A 6,280-nucleotide genomic window follows, 5' to 3' on the forward strand; every position below is an offset into this window, starting at 1 on the left:
GAGGGTGGTGGTGGAGGGAGTACATTCAGATTGGAGGATTGTGACTAGTGGTGTCCCACAAGGATCTGTTCTGGGACCTCTACTTTTCGTGATTTTTATTAATGACCTGGATGTGGGGGTAGAAGGATGGGTTGGCAAGTTTGCAGACGACACAAAGGTTGGTGGTGTTGTAGATAGTGTAGAGGATTGTCAAAGATTGCAGAGAGACATTGATAGGATGCAGAAGTGGGCTGAGAAGTGGCAGATGGAGTTCAACCCGGAGAAGTGTGAGGTGGTACACTTTGGAAGGACAAACTCCAAGGCAGAGTACAAAGTAAATGGCAGGATACTTGGTAGTGTGGAGGAGCAGAGGGATCTCGGAGTACATGTCCACAGATCCCTGAAAGTTGCCTCACAGGTGGATAGGGTAGTTAAGAAAGCTTATGGGGTGTTAGCTTTCATAAGTCGAGGGATAGAGTTTAAGAGTCGCGATGTAATGATGCAGCTCTATAAAACTCTGGTTAGGCCACACTTGGAGTATTGTGTCCAGTTCTGGTCACCTCACTATAGGAAGGATGTGGAAGCATTGGAAAGGGTACAGAGGAGATTTACCAGGATGCTGCCTGGTTTAGAAAGTATGCATTATGATCAGAGATTAAGGGAGCTAGGGCTTTACTCTTTGGAGAGAAGGAGGATGAGAGGAGACATGATAGAGGTGTACGAGTTAATAAGAGGCATAGATAGAGTGAATAGCCAGCGCCTCTTCCCCAGGGCACCACTGCTCAATACAAGAGGACATGGCTTTAAGGTAAGGGGTGGGAAGTTCAAGGGGGATATTAGAGGAAGGTTTTTTACTCAGAGAGTGATTGGTGCGTGGAATGCACTGCCTGAGTCAGTGGTGGAGGCAGATACACTAGTGAAGTTTAAGAGACTACTAGACAGGTATATGGAGGAATCTAAGGTGGGGGCTTATATGGGAGGCAGGGTATGAGGGTCGGCACAACATTGTGGGCTGAAGGGCCTGTACTGTGCTGTACTATTCTATGTTCTATGTTCTATCATCTCATACTGTACACCTCTATCAGGTCACCTCTCATCCTCCATCGCTCCAAGGAGAAAAGGCCAAGTACATTCAACGTATTCTCATAAGGTACTCCCTGCAATCCAGGCAATATCCTTGGTAAATCTCTTCTGCACTTTCTTTATAGTATCCACATCCTACCTGTAGTGAGGTGACCAGAACTGAACACAGTACTCCATGGGTTCAAACCATACTCCTTCTTAACAATACTGTCAATCTGCGCAGCAGCTTAGAGTGTCTTATTGTCACAGACTCCAAGATCTCTGAGTCTTACAATTATTATTATATTCTGTATTCAAATTTAACCTATTGAAAAGAATCACTTCACACGTATCTGGGTTGAAGTCCATCTGCCACTTCTCAGCCCAGTTCTACATCCTATTGATGTTGCACTGTAACCTCTGACAACCCGCCAGACTATCCATAAGACCCCCAACTTTTGTGTCATTAGCATTTTACTAACCCACTACGACTTCTTCATCAAGGTCATTTATAACAAACACAAAGAGGGGTCCCAGAACAGATCCCTGCGGAAAACCACTGGTCATCGACCTGCCTGCAGAATGTGACCCGTCTACAACCAGCCTTTGCCTTCTGTGGGCAAACCAGTGCTGGATCCACAAAGCAAGGTCTCCTTGGATTCCATGCCTGCTTACTTTCTGAATGAGTCTTGCATGGGGAACCTTATCAAATGCCCTACTGAAATCCATATACAGTACACTACATCCACTGCTCTACCTTCATCAATGTGTTTTGTTACATCCTCAAAGAATTCAATCAGGCTCATAAGGCACGACCTGCCCTTGACAAAGCTATGCTGACTATCCCCAATCAGAATATCTCTCTCTAAATGCTCATAAATCCTGCCGCTCAGGATCTTCTCCAACAACTTGCCCACCACTGAAGTCAGTCATTGGTCTATAATTTCCCGGGTTACCTCTACTCCCTCTCTTGAAGGAAGAAACATTTGCAAACCTCCAGTCCTCTGGTACTTCTCCCATCCCTATTGATGGTGCAAAGATCATCACCAGAGGCTCAGCAATTTCCTCCCTCGCTTCCCACAGTATCCGGACCCGTCTACTTATCTAACTTAATGCTTTTCACAAGCTCCAGCACATCCTCTTTCTTAATGTTTATATGTTTCAGCCCACTGTAAATCATCCGCACAATTGCCAAGATCATTTTCCCTGGTGAATATTGAAGCCAAGTAGTCATTAAGTACCTCCGCCACCTCCTCCAATTCCATGCACACGATTCCAGTATCACTCCTGGTTGGTCCTATTCTCACAAGGCACATCCTCTTACTCTTCACATACTTGTAGAATACCTTGGGAGTCTCCTTAATCCTGCTCACCAAGGCCTTCTCATGGCACCTTCTAGCTTCTCCTAATTTAATTCTTAAGCACCTTCCTGGCAATCTTGTAATTTTCTTGAGCTCTAACAGTATCTGGTTTCTCGAACCTTTTGTAAGCTTTTCTTTTCTTCTTAATTAGACTTCCTACATCCTTTGTACACCATGGTTCTTTTACCGTACTATCCTCTCCCTGTTTCAAGGCAGAAAAGATTGCAATGATCCAAGAACTAGAAACTCTGCCCCTGCACCATCTCCTCAGCCACTTATTTGTCTGCGCTAACTTGCTTTTCTGACCCTCCCTAGCTTGTTGCACTGGGGGTAATCCGGAGATCCTGCTCTCCAGCCTCCTTCCTAACTCTCTGAACTTAGTGCACAGGACCTCAACCCGTCTCCTGCCTATGTCACTGGTATCAATATGTACTATGTTCTCCGGCTGCTCACCCTCCCCTTCAAGAATAATTTGCAACCAGAGACATCCTGGACCCTAGCACCCGGGAGAAAACACACTATCCTGGCATCTCTTATGCTGCTGCAGAATCTCCTGTCTGTCCCCCAAACTGTTGAGTCCCCTATGCCTGTTGCTCTGCCTGACTTCCCTACCCTTCTGAGGGTTCTACTGGTGTGGCTGCTGCTGCCTTACCCAGATAGATCATCCCCCTCATCAGTATCCAAATGGGTATACCTGTTGCTGAGGGGAATGGCCACAGGGGGATCCAGTACTGACTTCTTTCTTCAGTTATCTCTCTCAGTGTTCAACCATCTACTCCCTGAATTCTGCACTCCGGGTGTAATCACCTGCTCAAAAGTCGTACCTATCAATCGCTCTACCTCCCAGATGATTCTCCAACTCCAGCTCCAGCTCCTTAATGCAGTCTTTAGGAGCTGAGTTGGTTGTACTTCCTGCAGGTGTAGTCATCAGGGAGACCATCAGGTTCCATGAATTCCCACATCTACAGGAGAAGCATTCTACTGCTATCCTGCCTGCACTGTACAATGGGCTACCAAGACGCTCCCCTATGACCCAATCTGAACCCCTTTATTCCAATCCCTAAGGTACTGAACTAATCCCCTTTATCATGTTCTTCCACGTCCCGTTCTGATCCCCTTAACCGGTTCCTCAACAACCCAATCCGATCTCCCCTAACGCATTCTCCAGGATCCTGATCTGAACCCCCATATACTGCTCCCTAAAGTCCTGATATGACCCCTTTACCCCTTACCCCAATGACTCAATCTGTTCCCCTTAGATCGTTCCAACATCTTCAGATCCCTCTTAACCTGTACCCTAACGTCCTAATCTGATCCCCCTTAATCCGTTCCCCAACGCCCTGCTCCGATCCCCTCTTATCCTATTCCCCAGCGTTCCGATCCGATTCCCCTAACCTGTTCCCCAGGTCTTGATTTGATCTCTCCTTAATCGGTTCCAAAACTTCCCAACTTAATCCCCCTTAACCTGATACCGACTGTCCTGATTTGATCCCCCTTAACACGTTCCCCAACATACCACTCTGAACCCCCTTAACCCGTTCTCCATCATCCCGATCTGATCACTTGTTAATTGGTTGCCCAACTTCTTGAACTAATCATCTCTTAATTGGTTCCACAACTTCCTGAATGGATCCCTTCTTAATCCGTTATCCAACATTCCGCCTGATCCACCATAACCCGTTCCCCAAGGTTCCAATATGATCCCCCTTAACCCATTCCCCAAAATACCTTATCCAAAACCCATTAACACATACTCTAACGATTCAATGCAATTCCCTTAACCCATTCCCAACGTCCCACTCCAATCCCCTCTCATTGGCAACCCATATCCCAATTTGATCCCTTATAATTAATTCTCCAATGCCCCGATCTGATCCCCTTAACCCATTAACATCCCGATCTGAACCCCCTTATCCCATTTCCCAAGGTCCTGAACTGATCTCCCTCAACACATTCCCAATCGCCTTGATCTGATCCCCCTTAATTCATTCCCCAATGTTCCAATCTGATCCTGCATAACCCGTTATTGAACGTCCCGATCAGATCGCCCTTAACCTGTTCCCCAATGTGCCAAATTGAATCCCCTTATCCCACTTCCCAAGGTCCTGAAATAATCCGCTTAACACATCCTGCAATGTCCTGGTCTGATCCCCTTAACTCATTCATCAACTTCCCAATCTGATCCCCTTTAACCCATTCCCCATCACCCTGATCTGATCCCCCTTAACACATTCCCCAACAGCCTGCTCTGATCCCCTCCTTAAGCAGTTATCCTGATCCCCAACTTCCCAATCTGATCTCCCTTACCCCGTTCCTCAAGGTCCAAAGTGATCTCCCCTTAACCCATTCCCCACTGCCCCAATCTGATACTCTTAACCTGTTCCCCAATGTACTGATCCAAACCCTCTTAAGCAGTACCCAGATGTGATTCCCCCTTAACTCATTCCCCAATGTCCCAATTCAATCTTCCTTAAGCTGTTTCCCAACGTCCTGATCTGTTCCCTGCTAACCCATTCCTCAATGTACCCATCCGATCTCCCCTTATCCCGCTCCCCAAGGTCATGATCTGGTCTCCCTTAACCAGTTCTCCAGTAGCCTGCTCCGATCCTCCCTTAACTGGTTATCCAGGGTTCCAATCTGATCCCCAGCTACCTGATCTGATCTCCCCTTAACCCATTCCCTACTATCCCAATTTGATACCCTTTACCTGTTCCCCAACGTACTAACTGAACCCCTTTAAACCGTACCTCAATGTAATCCTCATTAACCCATTCCTCAATGTCCTGATTCAATCTCCCTTAAGACATTCCCCAATGTCCTGATCTGATCCTCCAGACCCGTATCCCAACATCCGGATCTGATCCCCCTTAATCTGTTCCCCAACATACTGATCTGATCTCCGTTAACCCGTACCCCAGTGTTCCAATCTGAACTCCCCTTAACCTGTTCCCAAACCTCCTGAAGTGATCTCAATTAATCCACCCCCCCAATGTCCCACGCTGATCCACCCTTGATTCCCGTCCCCCAGCATCAATCTGATCACCCATAACATGTTCCCAAGGTCCCGATCTGATCTCCTTAACCCTTAACCTGTTCCCCAACATCCTGTCCAGTTTCCCCTTAATCCATTATACAACGTTCCAATCTGATCCACCATTACCTGTTCCAAGGTGTCATTCTGTTCTCCCCTTAACCCATTCCCCAATGTCCTGATCTGATCTCCATTAACCTGTTCCCCAATGTACCCTATCCAAACTACATCAACCCATACTCCAACGTGATCCCCCTAACCCATTTCCAATGCCCCAACCCGATCTCCCCTAAACCCGTTTCCCAATGTCCCAATCTGATCCCCCTAAATCATCCCCCATCATTCTGATATGAACCCCTTATCCCGCTCCCCTATGTACTGAATTGATCCTTCCCCAGTGCTTCAACCTAATCCCCCTTAATCCGTTCCCTTACAAGCGAATCTGATAGCTTTTCACCATTCCCCAACATCCTGATCTGATCTCCCCTTGACCTGTTACCCACCATGCCAATCAGATCCCTCTCAACAGTAACCCAACATCTCGATGTGATCCCCCTTAACCCACTCCGCAAAGTCCTGATCTGATTCCCCCTTAACCTGTTCCCCAATGTCCAGCTCTAATCCCCTTTAACCCATCCCCCAAAATCCTGATCTGATCCGCTTTAATCCGTTCCCCAATATCCCAGTCTGATCTCTCTTTAACCAATTCCCCAAAGTCCCCATCTGAACCCCTTTAACTCATCTCACAATATGCTGATTTGATCCCCCTTAAACCGTTCCCCAAGGGCTTGATCTGATCCCGTTAACCCATTCCCCAATGTCCCACTCTGATCCCCCTTTGATCCAA

The sequence above is a fragment of the Mobula hypostoma genome (assembly GCF_963921235.1).
Source record: "Mobula hypostoma chromosome 8 unlocalized genomic scaffold, sMobHyp1.1 SUPER_8_unloc_1, whole genome shotgun sequence".
In the NCBI taxonomy this organism is placed as follows: Eukaryota; Metazoa; Chordata; class Chondrichthyes; order Myliobatiformes; family Myliobatidae; genus Mobula; species Mobula hypostoma.